General features: G+C 35.7%; 1 protein-coding gene across 4 annotated transcripts in view; it reads right to left on the bottom strand.

Moving 5' to 3' along the window:
• BNC2 (basonuclin 2) overlaps positions 1-18,829 on the bottom strand; it is a 436,346-nt gene that overhangs the window by 106,533 nt on the left and 310,984 nt on the right. The gene's annotated exons all lie outside the window — the stretch shown is intronic.

Genomic DNA, 18,829 nt, shown 5'->3' with positions numbered 1-18,829 from the left:
AAAAATATTCCTCTTTTTCTCTTAGAGTCTTGCATTAAGCCCTGTCCAAAGAAACTGTAACATTAAATAAAGCTCTGTTTATATCCCATAAATACCACAAAGAATTCTAACTTAAGCTAATACTCTAGTTCAAATGAAAAAGATGAATCTTCACATTTTTCTTCTTTCCCCCAAAGATCTATTTGGGGAAGAAATGAGAAAAACTTGGAAACATTTTCTAAGCCAAATTCTGTGTTCTGTTCTAAACCAAATTATTATTAACAAAATCAATTTTCATGTTTGTATTACCTGACTGTTTTATGCACTTAACTATATGCTCCTCAAATTTAATTCTGTTATATATAGTGGGAATTCACTCTCTTTAGTATATTATTTTAATAAAAACTAAATATTTAAAGTATGACTGTTAACATAATAGCATCTATCAAACTCGCTAGCTTCTACTGAGCAGAAAAATACTCCTAAGTATGTTTAGAGGTTCCAGACTTAATTATATAGGATTTTTAACTACTCTAGACAGCAAAAGCTTTATGTACCATTTATACATTTATTCTGTAGGAAATATGCTTTAATTCTATGCATGTCATTTCAAAAAGAATACATATGCCATGAGTATAAGCACGACTTTTTAATATATATCATAGAAGTCTGATATCATTCAGTGCATAACTACATTCAGGTTCCTTGTATCTCACTCAAACTACTGTGGTATTATTTACAAAACCTACACAAAGTACTCTTATATTTAACATCTGTACATTATTACTCTTTCACAGTATTGTTGTAAATAAGTGGTTAGCAATAAAAGAACTATGATCCTCCATGCCTTTCTCACTGTTTATGTAATATTTATTAAGTGAAACTGATTATATGGTGTATATCTCAAAAAATGAAAGAAAGAACCCTGCAAAAAATCACCTTACTATTGCCATCACTTAACACTAGTGTTTAAGCAATACCATCCTGTATGAAGGTTAAAAGACAAAAACAGCAAAATTAACTAAAACTATAATAATTAGGGTACATATAAATTAAAAAGATGTAAAATATGATATAAAGAAAGTAAGATACGGGGCGAGTAATAGTAAAAATGTATAGTGTTGAAATGTGTTCAACTTTAAGATGCTATCAAATAAAATATACTGTTATATACACAGGATTATAGATGTGAACCTCACAGCAAATATTATTCAAAAACTTATAGTAAATACACAAAAGAAAATGAAATAGGAATCTAAACATAATACTACAGAAAGTAATCAAACCACAGGGAAGAGAGAAAGAGAAGATGAAAAGAATAGAGAGGAACTGCAAAACCAGCCAGAAAACAATAAAATGGCAATAAGTACATAGCTATCCACAATGACTTTAAATGTAAATGGACTAAATTCTTCAATTGAAAGACATAGGAAGGCTGAGTGGATTTGAAAAAAAGAAACATGTATATACTGCCTTTAAGGCAGTTAGTTCAAAAGGAAGTACAAACACAAACTAGAAGTGAAGGGATGAAAAAGGATATTCTATGCAAATGGAAATGAAAAGAAAGAAGGTAAAGTTGTACTCATATCAGACAAAATAGACTTTAAAACAAAGACTGAAATAAAAGACAAAGAAGGGCACTACATGAAAGAGATAATCCAACAAAAAGTATGTAACATTTATAAATATATATACACCCATTATAGAAGCATCAAAATGTATAAGCAAATATTAAATGGACCCAAAGGTAGAAAATGACAGCAATACAACAACAGCAGGGGAAATTAATACCTCACTGACACCACTGGATACATTATCTAGACAGAAAATCAGTAAGGAAATGCTGGTTTTAAACAACACACTAAACCAGATGGTTTTAATAAATATATACAGAACATTCCATCCAAAAGTAGCAAAACACACATTCATCTTAAGTGTACACAGAACTTTCTCCAGGATAGATCACATGTTAGGCTACAAAACAAGTCTCAATAAACTCAAAAAGACTGAAATCCTATCAAGTATTTTTTTTTTTACCACAATTGTATAAAGCTTTAGAAATCAATTACAAGAAGAAATCTAGAAAAACTACAAATACATAGAGATTAAACAATATGTTACTGAACAACTACTGGATCATAGATGAAATAAAAGGAGAAATAAAATACCTAGAGGCAAATAAAAACAGAAACATGCTATACCAAAATCTATGTGATGCAGCAAAAACAGCAGAGGGAAGTTCACAGCAATACAAGCCAACCTGAAGAAACAAGAGATCCTCAAATAAAGCATTTAACCTTACATGTAAAGGAACTAGAAAAAGAACGAGGCCCAAAGTTAGCAGAAAGAAGGAAATAATAAAGAACAGAGCAGAAATAAATGAAATAGAGACAAAAAAAACAATAAAAAAGATCAATGAAACTAAGAGCTGGTTCTTTGAAAGGATAAACAAAATAGATGAACTTTTAGCTAGATTCACCAAGAAAAAAAGAGAGAGGGCTCAAATAAATAAAAACAAATGAAAAATAAGTTATAACTGATACCACAGAAACACAAAGGAATGTAAGATGCTGTTATGAGTAATTATACACCATCAAACTGGTCAATCTAAAAGAAATGAATAAACTCCTAGAAACTTACAATCTTCCCAGACTGAATCATGAAGAAGTAGAAAATCTGAATAGACTAATTATAAGTAGATAGATTGAATCAGTAATCAAAAGCCTCCCAACAAACAAAAATGCAGGAACAGATGGCTTCACTGGTTGAATTCTACCAAACATTCAGAGAATATTTAATACATATCCCTCTCAAACTCTTCTAAAAATTGGAGAGGAGGGAATGCTTCTAAGCTCATTTTACAAGGCCAACATTAACCTGATACTAAAATCAGACAAGAATATCTTGATGCAAAATTCTCATCTATTACAAACCAAACTCAACAATACATTAAAAGTATCATACACCACGATTAAGTGGGACTTATTCCAGGGATGCAAGGATGGTTCAACATCCACAAATCAATCAACATGATATATCACTGTAACAAAATGAAAGGTAAAAATCCTATGATCATCTCACTAGATGCAGAAAAAGCATTTGACAAAACTCAGCATCCATTTATGGTAAAAACTCTCAACAAAGTGGACAGAGAGAGAATGTACCTTAACATAATTTGGTTCATTTATGACAAACCCACAGCTAATGTCATACTCGAAGAGCAAATTTTTCCTCTATGATCAGGAACAAGACATCTCTCTCCTGACTTTTATCCAACATAATATTGGATATCCTACCCAGACAAGAAAAAGAAATAAAAAGCATATAAATTAAGAAAGAACTAGTAAAACTGTCATTATTAGCAGATGACATGATACTACATATAAGATCACCAAAAAAATTGTTAGAATAAATAAATTCAGTAAAGTTGCAGGACACAAAATTAATATAAAAATGTGTTGCGTTTCTATACACTGGTAACACACTATCAGGAGGAGGAAGCAAGAAAACAACTACATTTCCAATCACATCAAGTGGAATAAAATATAAAGAAATAAATTTAACCAAGGTGGTAAAAGATCTACACACTGAAAACTCTAAGACATTGATGAAAGAAACTGAAAAAAGATGCAAATCAATAGAAAGATACTTTGTGCTCATGGATCAGAATAATTAGTGTTGTTAAAATGTCCGTACTACCCAAACCATTCTACAGAGTCAATGTGATCCTTATGAAAATATCAATGGCATTTTTCACAGAGCTGGAACAAATAATTCTAAAATGTATATATGGAACCATAAAAGACCCCAAATGTCCTAAGCAACCTTAGGAATAAAGAACAAAGCTGGTGGTATCATACTCTGACTTCAAGTTATACTACAAAGCTATAGAAATCAAAACTATATGGCTTGGGCACAAATACACACACACACAGATCAACAGAACAGAAGAAAGCCCAGAAAGAAACCCACTACATACAGTTAGTTAATTTTGGCAAAGGAGGCAAGAATATACAATGAGGACAGGACAGACTCTTCAATAAACTGGAGAGCTGCATGCAAAAGAATGAAACTGGACTACTATCTTAAACCATAAACTAAAAGTAACTCAAATGGATTGAAGATTTGAATATAAGACCTGAAACCATAGAAGAAAACATAGGTAGTAATTTCCTTGACATTGGTCTTAGTGAGTTTTTTTGTTTGTTGTTTTTGGATCTAAGTCCAAAGGCAAAGGAAACAAAAGCAAAAATAAACAAACATGACTACATCACACTAAAAAACTAAAAAGCTTCTGCATAGCCAAGGAATCATAAACAAAGTGAAAAAGCAACTTATTTAATTGGAGAAAATATCTGCAAATTGTGTATCTGATAAGGATTAATATCCAAAATATTTATTTTTAAAAACCCATACAACTCAATGACAAAGAAATAAATTAATTAGAAAATGTGCAGAGAATCTGAAGAAACGTTTTTCCAAGTAACACACACAGATGGCTACCAGGCACTGAAGAAAGCTCAAAAAATTTTTTAAATGTTAAAAAAAGGAAAAAATTGGGGCGCCTGGGTGGCTTAGTCGGTTAAGCGTCCGACTTTTGCTTAGGTCATGATCTCGCGGTTCGTGGGTTCGAGCCCCGCGTCTGGCTCTGTGTTGACTGCCAGCTCAGAGCCTGGAGCCTATTTCAGAGTCTGTGTCTCCCTCTCTCTCTGACCCTCCCCTGCTCACGCTGTCTCTCTCTCTCTCTCTCTCTCTCTCCTAGAAATAATAATAAAAAAAAAACAGTATAAAAAAAGGAAAAAATGTTCAACATCACTGATCATCAGGGAAATGCAAATCAAAACTACAAGATATCACCTTACACCTGTCAGAATGGCTGTTATCAAAACGACAAGAAACAACAAGTGTTGGCAAAGATGAGGAAAAAAGGAACCCTCATATGCTGCTGATGGGAATATAAATTAGTGTAGTCACTATGGAAAACAGTATGAAGGTTCCTTAAGAAATTTAAAATAGAACTACCATATAATCCAGCAATTCCACTATTGGATGTCTATCCAAAGAAAACAAAAACACTGATTTGAAAAGATGTATGTATCCCTATATTCATTGCAGCGGTATTTACAATAGGCCAAGATATGGAAACAACCTGAGTGTCCATAATAGATAAAGATACTGTGTGTTTGTGTGTACACATGTACACAATGGAATATTAGTCAATCATAAGAAAGAATAGAGCTTTGCCATTTTTAACAACATAGATGGACCTTGAGGAGATCAGGCCAAGTGAAACAACTAGTACAAGAAGAGGTAAACACTGCATCATTTCACTTCTAGGAAAATAATAGAAGTGAAATGTGAGTCTAAAAAAACAAAGCAAAACAAAACCTAGACACGGAAATACAGAGAACAGATTGGTAGTTACCATAGAGAAGTGGGGTTAGGAGGGATTAGGAGATAGGCAAAATGGCTGAAGTACAAACTCCCACTTACAAAATAAATAAGCCATGGGGACGCAATGTACAGGATGGAGAATATAGTCAATAACAGTATTTTAACTTTGTATGCTGACAGATGGTAACAAAACTTATCATGCTGATCATTTTGCAAGGCACACAATGTCGAATCCTTATGTTGTATGCCCGAAATGAATGTAATACTGTATATGAGTTATATCTCAATAAAAAATTATAAATAAATTCTACCATATTGACTTTCTGTTAATATAAAGTAACACATGAAGGAAAGATACATTTATTTTTCATGAAGAAACCCGATCCAACAATTTTAACAAAAGCTAAACCTTGACTAAAATAGATGGCAATCAGACTCATAGCAAGACATATCTGACCTGTGACATAGGCAAATCTAAACAGTTTGTGAAATTTAAACCATCAGACAACTTCTCAGGTCTGAGAAACCACAACTTATACCCAAGATGCTGTTTGGGCCTTCAAAGCAATAGGCTCAAGTGAATAAATCATGCATGAAAACTCAATACTATAGCATTCTTTTATAAAGTTCCCTTTTAAGAAGCATTCCCCCTCTAAGGGTGTGCCCCTTTCAGATCTAGGATACTTTTCCATATGGGAAATATAATGCAGTAAAGCTTCCTTCCATCTGGTGTCTTGAAAAATATTCATGAAGTTTTACTGTACATTTCTGATAATCTTGATATTCCAGAAATCTTTTGGCAAAGTTATTCTAAAACATGAACCTTAGTAATCATAACTTATGTTAACAGCTTGTATCTAGGTGTAAGGTAGAGTGTAGAGAAATGAAAGAACAAAGCAGACAATGCTGTCATATGGCCTTTCTTATTCTGCTACCAAATCTGAGACCACTTTCCATTAAGAAGAACTTACTGGTACCAGACTATCACCCGCCTTAATTATATACATATATTACTGACGAGTCAAATAAGCAATCAGATGAATGAAAATTCTATGCACTGAGTGAAGGAAACTAACAAAGGGAATACAGACTAATTCCAAATTTGATGTTCGTAATTTAATAGGCACTATATTGAATATAAATCATCTACATTTTAATTGGCCCAATTACTCCCCAAGTGGCATTGACAGTAGTAATTCCATGGAGATTTTCTTGTTAAATGAGTGACTTCATGGGTAGTTTTTGCAGACTAATCCTGATGGAGTTAAAAATGATCATCTTTGGATTCTCACTAAAAGGGAATTTTTAAAGTAAGTTTTTATTAACTTGTCAAAACATTTATGAGTTAAGGAATTAGAAGGAAACACCTCATTACTGCTTAAATTCTGTGATTTAATAAATAGGTGGGTTTTCCATAATAAGACGGCAAAATCTCATTAATTCAAACTAAAATAATGTTTTTAATTCAAAAAGTGGGAGCTGGACTGAAAATTAATTTTGTTTAGCCAGTCATTTAATTGCAGAGTTTGAATTAATAGTATAATCAAAGACAGTTAAGTATGTTTAAAATTCTTTAAGGCACTAACTTTTCAGGAAAGTTGGAAATACATCCAAAGAGTCTATTTAAATATAACTCATTACTGCACTAATTATAGAACATGCTTATATATTCATTACAACATGTACACTAATGACCTCTGTTTTCGTTTACCTTAACTTGAGCCCCAATCTCAACTAGACAAAGCTGTAGCAGAATGGACAGTGTCTATCTCTTTACCATTTTAATACAGCAGCACTTTGTTAAATGAATACATTTTCCTGAACTCTCGGAATAGGAAAAAACAATGCAAAGGAAAGCTGTGACCTAATGGGATTTTTAAAAATGGGTGGAAGATCAAATTTGAAACAAAGACTGTACACTAAATAAACAGAACACATTAAATTATACATCTTAAATTAGTAATAACAGGTACCATATGGTTAATTTCCATTCACCACCTCTAACTTGCCTATAAGTTTTCTAGATTTACCTCCCCAAAGTTTTAACCAGATGTCTCAATTCATTTTTCCTTATTAAAAATTAATATCTTAGTAAAAAAAGACAATTTTCTTTCCGCATCTGACCCTACTGCCACACAACTGTTCAACATATTTTTATTTTGTAACTCAAAGACACAACCCAGAATGACAAGAAACTAGAATGAAAATCTCAAACTTGCACAAGAGGTTTACTTAAGCAAACCTTTTGCATACAAAATTTTGCTTCAGGAGACAATTCGTGGATGGAGAAAAATTTCTATGTAATGAAAATAATAAAATTATTTAAACATTATATGCTTCAGAGTTTTTATTAATTCAGACTGACTTACTCATTAGCTTGAAATGCTAGTGTTTTCCTGTACCATTTATGAAATACGCACATTCTGGTCAGGCGCAGGAGTGTATCAGTCTATAAAATTAAAATAGAAGCATCTGCTCCCCACAATCACCAAAAATTATCTAAATTTTGACTTAGAGTAAACTAAGCATTTCTCAAATCCTGAAAATAATTTTTGTAGACAGGTTTTCAGTAGCCTTTTTTCAGAGGGTCGACCCTATCGGATATAAGCGTAATTGACTACAAAAATGCATAAGTAAAGGAAGTTAATGGCCTTGCTTAATTAAAATGTAAAACTTCACCATCTTATATTCCATTTATATGATTTTAAAGGAGGCTTCAGTAAGTCACTCTCTTGACAAGAGCATTCAGATTGTAAGGAAGGCTACAAAGGCGTTAATGACATTTACCCCCCTAATAAGAGCTGTTCACACTTCATGGTTTTTCCTTGTTATTGCTCAGGACAGACACTAGCACCTCATTGAAAGATCAGTGCTGCAAAGGAAAAAAGGCCCCTTGAGACATCTCAGACTTGAGGAAAAGCACTAAATCAGGTGATGCTACATAGATGACATATTTGATTCTCAGGGGTTCTTACTCACCCTATGGCCATGGATTTGAGGCAGTTAACACACAGCCAATCAAAACCCTCCCCCACTCCCAGAAGACAGGGCCATCCTCTTCTGCAGCAGGCATAGTGAAGGCTAGGGAGAAAAGAAATAAACTTCTTTCAGGTGCCCTAGGTCTGGCAGGATCCAAATGTCTTGTACTGCTCTCAGTTAATCTCCATCGATGTGTGGCTGAATGAATAAAACACTGACCTTTTCACCTAAGAGACCACAATTTGAATCCAACATAAAGTCACTGGAGGATCAATGGACAGAGACACTCATATTTTAAAGCAATAAGCACTGCAAAAAGGGAAAAGGGAAAAAAAAAAAAGTTTTTTTTTTTACCGTGGTTTTGGCCACAGATTCAACCCGGTTTCCCTGGCTCAGCTATTATGAATTGGATCTCTGATTCAGAATTGAAAAGCTCCCAGCACTGCCCCTATGGATCTCAAAATCTGGCACAAGCCCATGGCTACTGCAAGGCAGACATTCCCTCACATGTCAATACGTGGAAAAGCAATCCCGGCTGGTGATGGAATGATGGCTGACTCAATGGAATATACTCAGCATGAACTCCAATTCTGGCAGAGATGACAGGACGCAGAAACAAGTAGCTCTTAATTACTCTTTCAAGGGGAATTTAAGTGTATTTTGTTGTTGTTAATTCAAAATTTCTCAAGATGTGTGCGTACTTTTAAAAAAGAGGCAAACGAATGAAAGGACCAAAGGTATATCCCTGACGACCTCATTTTGTGTCTTATCAACACATGGTAAAATAAAGAGGCTTAATAGGAGACAAAAACCTAGAGATAGATACTCTATTGTTTAAATGTCAATTTTTTTGAAGCCTGGACTAACCTGACCATAAGCCAATATTTTCAGTTGTCTGTGTTCCAAACATTCTATTTATTTCACTGAGGAATCTGAAAGAAATGCCTGTTGTGCACAGGCATTAGAACTGCATCCCAGAGCGGATGCAGCGTGCACCAGTCTTCAAATTACCACACTTTTTCAACTGCTATTTTTAAAACCAAAAAAGAAAAAAAAATCCACAGCAGGAAAAGCATATTAAAATAAAAATAGAAAATCCAGCAACCACATTACTCATACTAACTAGAAAGCTGCCTCTGACACTATTATTATGGCTTTGTTAAAGAGAGAAAATTACATGAGAATAAGAAAACCAGGTTAAAGTATTTCCTTACAGACAGGACCTTCAGTTCTCAAAGTCTCTGAGAAATGCTTTCCTGGAGCCTGTAGGCAAGAAATACACAATAAACTGAAGATGACCTCTAGACAGAAAATGCATACCAACTGATACTTCATTCTCTTATTTGGGGACCTTATGAATTATGGTCTACTGTAGCCATGCAAGACATTCCACTGTTAAAATGCAAAACTATATCATTGTCTGATCTACTCTCCAAGTCCCCAAGTCTACACTGAAAGGGAGAGGGAGAGGGAGAGGGAAACACAACAGCTTATTCAGTGCCAGCAATCAATGAAAACACTTTCTAGGTAGCAACAGGATCTCAGTGGTGAGTTTCTAAAACAACTGTTCATAAAGCCACTAGCCAGTGATTGGCCTTTTTGAGGGTTATTAGCAACGAATGTCTGGTCCGTGAACCCAAAGAATCACCAATCATTCCCCCTTAGAAAAGGATGTGATGCAGGGTGCCTGGCTGGCTCAGTCAGTAAAGCACGTGACTCTTGATCTCGGGGTTTTGAGTTCCAGTCCCAAGCTAGGTGTAGAGATTACTTAAAAATAAAAGCTTAAAAAAGATTTTAAAAATAAATTAATTTAAAAAAAGAAAGAAAAGAAAGGGATGTGATGCAAATATCAGCTGAATCAAGAAGAGCTTCTGAGCAACAGGCTCAGGCCTGACCTAACGCACTCACCTAGACTACAGCTCAATGCTGCTCACCTAACTGAAATGCAACTCTTCCCCATAAACTTGTTCACACCTCTTCCCAACACAGCATTCTTCCTGTACGGAAAAATCTTGTTCCATCCTTTCTGCTATGTAACAATATCTCTCTTCTTCCTTAAGAATCTCTTCTTTCAACAGGTCTTCCTAGAGTAATTCAATTTGGCAGTGGTCACTTTAATTCTACTAGCAAATGTATTGGCTCACATTCTATTTTCCAATTGCTGCTGGCATTACTTATAAGACTATCATACATGAATCAAATAAGTATATCTTTATTTATGTTTGTCCCATCTGTATGGATTTAGCGAAAGCTTCCAGAAACCCATGCAGATGCTCATCTCACTTTTTACTTTTTCACAGTCCTTTATGATTTCACATATGAGAATGTGAAATGTAGGTCACTCAAAAGAAACAGATGGCAGACTGGGGCTGGGTCTTGAGAGCCTTCCCCATGACTCTTTGCTGCAGTCATAGATTTCAGTTCTTGTGCAAGCCCCTCTCATCCTCCACCTGTCCCTTTTGTCAAATTGGGGGAAATATTTGGAAAAAACATGGCAGCTCAAATTAAACACATGGGCACGTAGAAGAATCATAAAGTTTCTGTTGCTCTAGAATATTAAGGGTCGTGGGGAATGGTGAATTGGAAAATGGATTTACTTAAAGAATTATTATTTACTGAGGTCTACTATAAATTTATTTTTTAAACAATTTTTATTTATTTATTTATTTTGAGAAAGAGAGAGAGAGAGCAGAAGATGGGCAGAGAGAGATAGAATCCCAAGCAGGCTCTGCACTGTCAGGAAAGAGTCTGAAGCAGGGTTTGAACCCATGAACCTGAGTTGAAATCAAGAGCTGGATGCTTAACCAGCTAAAGCCACCCACGCACCCCTCTACTATGAATTTAACAAATTACTTCCCTTTATTCTCAAAACTCTAGTAAGAAGATATTAGCAAAATGAGGCTTATAGAAATTATGTATTTTTTGCAAGCTAGAGAGCTGATAGCAGATTTGAGGTCTAAGCCCAAAGCTCAGGAGCCTTCCACTTCAAATTCAACAAGGAGCATGTCAAAGTGTTGCTCTGGAGACCACATGGTTTAATCAGTGCCATCAGAGAGAATATCCATTACAAGTAAATCTGAACTGGTTCTTATCAAATGGTGAATGGCCAGAGAGCTGTTGGCTCATTTTTTATTCCTCCTGGGGAACACAAAAACCCTCTCTCCATGTCCCACAGACACAAATCGTATTCTACCTGTCACTGCATTCCATCTTAGAATTTGGTGAGCTATCTATTTCTACTTTGCAAGGGTAAAGGGAGGAATATTTTTATTTTAACTCTGAGCACAAGACATATTTTGTTATTTTCATTGCTGTTCAAATTTAGAGCTTTGGGAAGGGATTCAAAATCCCTGTATTCCACTTCCAACTTTGACCCTGCATGAGGTCTTCAGCCATGATAACTTTAAAACCAAGGATAACTGTCTCTGAAACTATCTCTCTAACAGGGAGGCTAAGAGAATTGCTAGGATAATGTCAGTAGAGTAGTCCAAGCACTCTGGAAAACAGACACTATAAATACATAACATTGCCCTGAACCATCTACCTTTTGTATATCCCTGCCAAAGACAGGGGGATCTTGATCACACCTGTGATCTTTCTCTTCTGAAAAAGATTCACATATTATTGACATAATGGAAGGACACCTTACATTATGGTCGTGCTAACCCAGTCTTTAGTCAGGAGTCAAATAATCCCTCTTCTGGGTCAATACTATGGGTAATCTACATGTTCTTGCAATTCTGATCATGCAACTTGCATGATTTGTTTATGGCTGCTTTGTCCTTTAGAGTGAAAGCTTCATGAGAGATCTCTTGTGTACTTGGCACATGTGATTAATCAGTAAAATTTGCTATTTGAAGGACTACCTAAAGGAATTTAAACCGAGATCCATTCTTCTTCCTGTTCCAGAAATTTCCTAAGCATCTGTGAGGTCAGGTAATATCCATAAAAAAAGGTTGTGTATTTTGAATAAGTTTCACTTTATGGAGTGGGGCAAAAGCCCAGATACTCTAATCATTTTTATAAGTTAATAAATTTCTTAAGTAGTCATTCATTCTCTGCCCAGTGCTTAGAAGAATACCGGACGAGTTGATGAAATTGAGAAATGTAAGGATAATAAAATGATAGTCATTAATGGAATAGGTCATTACTTAAACATTTAAAAGAAGAAAAAGCACACATGCATATTGACACATTCACAATGTAGTTCTGGTTAATATTAGTAAGTGTTGTGGGCTAGTTACTGCACTAAGTACTTTTTAAATATCATTTCATTTAACCTTTATAAATGAAGAAACTTAAGTTTAAATACATTAAATAACCTATTTTAGGTAACAGAGCCATCAAAAGTTGAAACCAAGATTCATACCCACGTCTGCCCCACTCCAGAGTTTTTGTCACTATACTTCTTGCCTCTTATTTGTAATCAAGTATGTACTATGTATGTACATATATGCAAGTTTGTGTGTGTAGGTATATCTGTGTGTATGTCTTATTTACAACTGAATAGTAATCTTTTGCCTGACTGTCTGGGAAGGCACTCTATTCTATGAGACAGAGTGAAAAAAAAAAAAAATCCAGGATTTAAGGCTGCTTTATACATAAAGGTCTACAATGGCCACATTGGCGAGAGTCTATATCATCATCTTTTTTTATCATTATGCTAATCGTTAACATTTACTGGATACTTAGCAAGTGGCACTACTAAATGCTTTATATGCATCATCTTATTTTATCATCACAATAAACCCATGAGGTACTAATAGTATCCCTGCTTTCCAGGTGAGGGAACCAAGGCTTAGGCAGATAAAGATATAGGCCTATTTTCATACCTTTAGTAAGAACTGGAGCTAGAATTCAAACCCATAAACCTACTTTAACACACTACTCTGCTGCCCTAAGCTTTCCCTGCTCAATGTATAAAAAGAAGGTAGAATTATGGCTATTCTACCACACCTGAGTGGGGCACTGATCTGTGCTCCTCCTCCATGGTGCAAACGTACAGCTGGGAAGTGGCTACTCAGCCTGACACTATGTGTCCTAACTCCCTCAGTTACTTGGCCCCATGTAGATGTAAGCTCCAATGAGTGACATGTGGAAGAAGTGACCCACTCTGCTTTCAGACCCGGTCCATGAAAACCTTCCACATAGAACTTCCACCTGGATGAGGAGCCTGAAGCCCCAGAGAATAGCAGAAGCATAAAATGGCAGAGACCCTAACTTTGGGGAGATCAAATCAACTTTGGGAGGAAAACATTCACCAACCAGGAATGCTGGCTGGTCTTGCTGACAGAGACCTGTTGTTAAGGCCACTAGTATTTCAGGGTTTATTTACTAAAACTAGCATTTATCTTATTAACTATAAAGCCTTAAATGTATTTATCTTTTTCTAACATTCAATATCTGGAGAGAAACAAGTTTGACACCTGATATTTCCCTGTTGTAATTGATCAGAATTAGGTTTATACATATATATAAGTGAAAATTACCAACTTGAGTTTACAGCATGTTTTCAACTACGTTATTTCACCTTTTTCCACAAAAGCAAGAGAGGTGTAAGGCGTTATCTTAGTTTTAAAGATAAAGAAACTATGGCTGAGAATGGCAAATTTTCCGCACTCACATACATATAATCAGTGGCAGTACTGGGACTTTAGCCTAATCTTCTTCCTCAATGTCCAGTGCCCCCTTTTGCCATTCAACTTGATATTCTTTTATGGGCCCAGAAAAGAGCTATTTCTTCTCCACTCTACCCCATGCACATGATATAGTTGAAATCTTATTGATTAGGTTCTTTATACTTTCAAAAGACACATATTCCTGGAAAGGTAAAGTCAAAGCAGAATTTACAATGAAGCATTAATGATAAATATCAGATCTAGAGAAAAACTGGGGTCATGGAAATGGGAGAGAAAAATAGTCTGAAATCAGGTGGAATATGAATACCCAAGAAAAGGAACACAAAAGAGGAACCAATTTCACTAAGGTCAGGTGGATAAATCTTTCACTGAATGCCAGACACATCTTAACTATCTCTTAGTTCAAGATTCTCAGGCCTTCGCAGTTCCCCAGTCCATGCTACTCTGATGCTATAAGGCTCTCGCATACTACATTCTGGAAAGACAGCTTGACAGTCTTAAAACAACAACAACAAAAACAACTAACTCCACATAGAATCAAAGATCTGAGTTTAAATCAGATTTTAAAATTTTCACCCTCTGATATTTTGGAAGCATTATTATTTGCCAGGCTGGGTGCTGGGAGGTAGGTTATAGTGATGAACAAGAGATAAGTGATTCTTATCCTTGGGAAGCTTAGAGTACATCAACCATGCCAATTAATGGCTTCTGTGATCATGGGAAAGTCAGTCAATCCCTATGAATTTCATTTACACCAAATGTTAATTCACTGGCAATATCTACAAGAGAATGGTAGAAGAGGATTCAAAGAGCTAACAGATGTGAACTTGCTCCGCAAAGGGCTGTTTAAATACACGTGTTTGCTGAATATTGACGTTTTCTACCACAAACACTTATTCTACACCGACCACTAGCTATGGGGAATGGGAACCTTTGTTTCTCTTCTCACCACCCTCAGGAGCACATCTGTTGTTACAGCATCTAGTAGCCGGGAAACCTGAGGAAAGACTAAGGACCCTTGGAACAACTGAAGCTACTGGATATTCCACGAGTAACATGGTGAAACATCTTTCTTTACCCATTCATTAAACAAATATTTATTGAATGCCCTGCCTTTATGGCATTCCCTAGTGAGGACGTCAAGAAAGAAACCATTTTATCAGTTGCCTTAATTGATCGATTTTAAATTGGACTGGAGGTTGAGGGAAACAGTCCTGAGGTAGAGCCACATGAGAAAAGACTTATACTGCTTAACCTGGATGGAAAAGGCCTCTGTGAAAAAGTGGAACTTTGGCTGACACTCAAAGAACAAGAAATTGCCTATGTAGAGAGAGGAGTAGCAGAGTCCAGGCAGAAGAATCCATATATGTGAATGCCCCAAGCTGAGGAAGAGTTCTGATAAGCTTGATGGCAAAGGGCTCGGGACTGGAGAAGGTTGGTGGAAATCTACTTACTCTCACAAACCACTTATTCCAGAACTTCTCAAAGCCTTTATTATGCTAAGGTGTACCTTGAGGCCCTATAAGAAAAATCCTGAGTATAGCTGCTCCCAAATCTAAAGTCAGACCTCTGGAAGACTAGTGCCCCCAGAATACTCTGGGAAATATTCTCCTAAAGTATTGATGGTTCTATTAGTTCTGATTGTTTCAAGACACAGGTGATTTGAAATGTGCATCACTGCTTGTCCTCTCACAAGGCTGCTGACACCTTAGCTAATTATTCGGAGTGTCTGATATGGTTCTCTGAATTCTGGCAGGACTCATTTGCAAAGCAAGAGATTTCTACAGATGGGCTGGTATATGAGCCCTGGCAAGTCAGTTACAAATTCAAACTGAAAAATGATTGGGTGAACACCTGATTTTTAAATAATTAAATTCAACAATGATAATCACATATATTTTTTGTATCCTAGGTCAAAGACAGGGAAAATGGGGAAAGAACAGGACACTGCTTTTATTTACTGTCAATAAATGTACCATGGGATATAGACTTGAAAAAAGAATTATTCTTTGGCAGCAGAAAAAACACCTTAAGTTCCTTTGTATTTAGATTTTAGCATCTAATTGCCTATTTCCTTTTTCTGCTATTTTGTGGGAAAAAATGCCCAAGATCTACCTCACTTTTTCTGTACTTTATGAATAAACACTCTAATGGCTACACAGGAGAGTATGACGTTTTCTACCTTTAAGGTATTACCTGGATTCTTAAATCATTGTGATACAACTTATGCTACACATTTATTACACTTAGCTGGCTTGCTTATGAGTTACATGGATTAATTACATAACTAAAAAGTAGTTTTTATCAGAACAGCACAGGATTCTTGGAAGATATTGCTAGTCTCTTAAGTGAATCTGTGGCATCACTATCCTCTCCCTTTTTCTTTTAATAATTTCTTCATATACGCTTGTAAATAATAGTTTTGAACAGCCCATTCCTCTTTTCCCCTACATCCAAAAATTCAAAATCAGATCAGACACCTGCCATTCTTCCACATCAAAACTATCTCTGAAACCAGCAGTAGCTGTGTATACATAAAGGATGTAGGTGTAGGCCCAGGGAGAGTTAAATTAATATCCTGGCTTCACCAGTTCAACTTACCGTACATCTTCATTTGCCCAGTAACACAATCTATAGCCAACTGCTAACCAAGTCAATATGTGGTAAGACTAACAGCCACCCTAACTTGCCTTGATAATTATTCTCCTTTAACTGACATAATATTCAATATACTGTTGTTGAGAGCAATAATGTTAAAATTGATGCCTTGAGGGCTACAAGAGTTTCAGCCAGATAAAATGACTTGTACACTAACAGTGCATTATAGGGTTCCACAAACTTTGGACACACATTTTACAGCCTACTTGCATAAAAATGTTACATATAATTATATTCAAAGTCATTTGGTATATACCTAATCATTACTACATATAATTTTAAAAATATTGGCCAATAACCAAATCACATTGCTTTAGAGGAAAAGGGTTTATTTCTATAAGCCTAACTCTTGTTTTTTTTTTTCAAGCAAAATAAGCATTTCTCACTACATAGTTTTGTATCCTTCAACCTCTTGCTTTTTCCCTAAACCAAGAACTATTTTCACAAGGAAGAATTAGATGATAAAAACTGAGTAACAAAAAGCATCATTTAAATAAAATCTATATTGTATCAATCCTGTCAATAAAAGAGGACAGAAACTAAACTTAGTGTTCTTCTAATGTAAAAATCATCTATGATTTTCTCAACATGTCAATTCTAGGCTCTGAATGGAGAAACAGATTACATTAAGTTTAAGACTCTTTCAAAACTTAAATTAATAAAAATTATTATAAATGAAGTATCACAATGACAGAATTATTTTTTTGACAGAATTCTTTAAGTGCAACATTTCCCAAATAAGAGACTTTTATCAATTTCAATTCACAGTTTTGCTGAATTTGCCTCTCATACTTAAGATTTCTCTTATAATCTTGTATTGTTAAAACCTGGCCCCCATAGAAAAAGAAATATGAAGTATGTTTCAGAGCACATTTTCAATGTGTCTTGGATATAGGCCAAAATGGAGAAAACTTAACGCCTAAATCATCATTTCCAGTTAAACAAAGAACAGGTATTGGTCAAGGCAAAGCATTAAGACCGTATCACAGAACATCCTGCAGGTTCTACATTTATTGCCATCAAAATGCTATAGTGAACTGGGTTAAGAGAGCAAATAATCAGTCATACACATATCTGTTTGGACAGGAAGATACTCCGTTCCACATATCTTATGCAAAAGTACGCACATAGAACTGAAATACAGCATTAATGACAGAACTAAGCATCACAGTAAAGATGGTACTAGATCGGGGCAAACTACTTTAGGTTTTGAATAGTGTGCTTAGCCAAGCTGAGCACAGTTCAAAAATGTGCAAGAGTTTTGTTCCTTTCTGTAGAGTAAGAGCTATTCCAAATGGATATTAATAATCATGTTGCAGAAAAGGATGTAGAAAGATGTGGCACCATATGTATCTCCAGGCCAGGATACACAGGGATTGTGAAACTGGTTCCATGCTTTATTTTTCCTGGCCCCTTCCTCCTGGACCTCATGCCCCCTCAGGTCCCCTGACCACCCAGGACTTAACTTTCCACTCACCCCCACTGAAATGTCCCCATCCTGAGGCAAATGAGATAATGCTTGTGAAAGTCTTCTATAAACCGAAAACGTAATATATAATTATTCCTATTATCATCATCATCATCTCGTCTTCTGAGGGCCAAATTCTCCATGCCTTCCAAGTTGACATCTCACTAAACTAAGTAATGATTCAATGCTAACCAAAACAGTCCCAGGAGCAGACAGGTTATTCCACCTTCTGTCTCTTTCTACTTCCTGTCATCATACTTCTCTGCTCTCCTGCCCTTGCTAACACCTGGAGGTATCACATAGGAGAACTACAGGAATGTGTGTGTTTTTATGCCAGGTTAAAGCAAGGGGGAGATGTGAGGCTCCCCACTCATCACATACCAAGCTGGCAGCCAAGGGCTTGCACACAACACATGGTGATTTGGGGAATAAACAAGCCTGGCAGAGCCAAAACCAAATTTTTTCTGAAGGGGTCAATTCTCCTGATATTATCCCCACAAGAAATTTCAAAAATCACTTCAGATTCTACCTTCTCCAACTGTGATCTCCTTTGGCAGGAGGGAGTACTTCTTCATCGTCCAGTGTAGTCTTTTTGGATCCTGGGGTCTCCCAACATGCTGTTTTCAACATTTACCCTTCAAGGGTCGTAGGAAGACAGATGGCCATAAAAACATTTCAGAGGCAAAGTACACAATGCAAAACGACTCATACT

This window comes from Hyaena hyaena, unplaced genomic scaffold (genome assembly GCF_003009895.1).
Source record: "Hyaena hyaena isolate Hyena2069 unplaced genomic scaffold, ASM300989v1 scaffold_185, whole genome shotgun sequence".
NCBI lineage: Eukaryota > Metazoa > Chordata > Mammalia > Carnivora > Hyaenidae > Hyaena > Hyaena hyaena.
The sequence above is the reverse complement of the archived record's forward strand: the minus strand, read 5'-3'. Positions and strand labels throughout refer to the sequence as shown.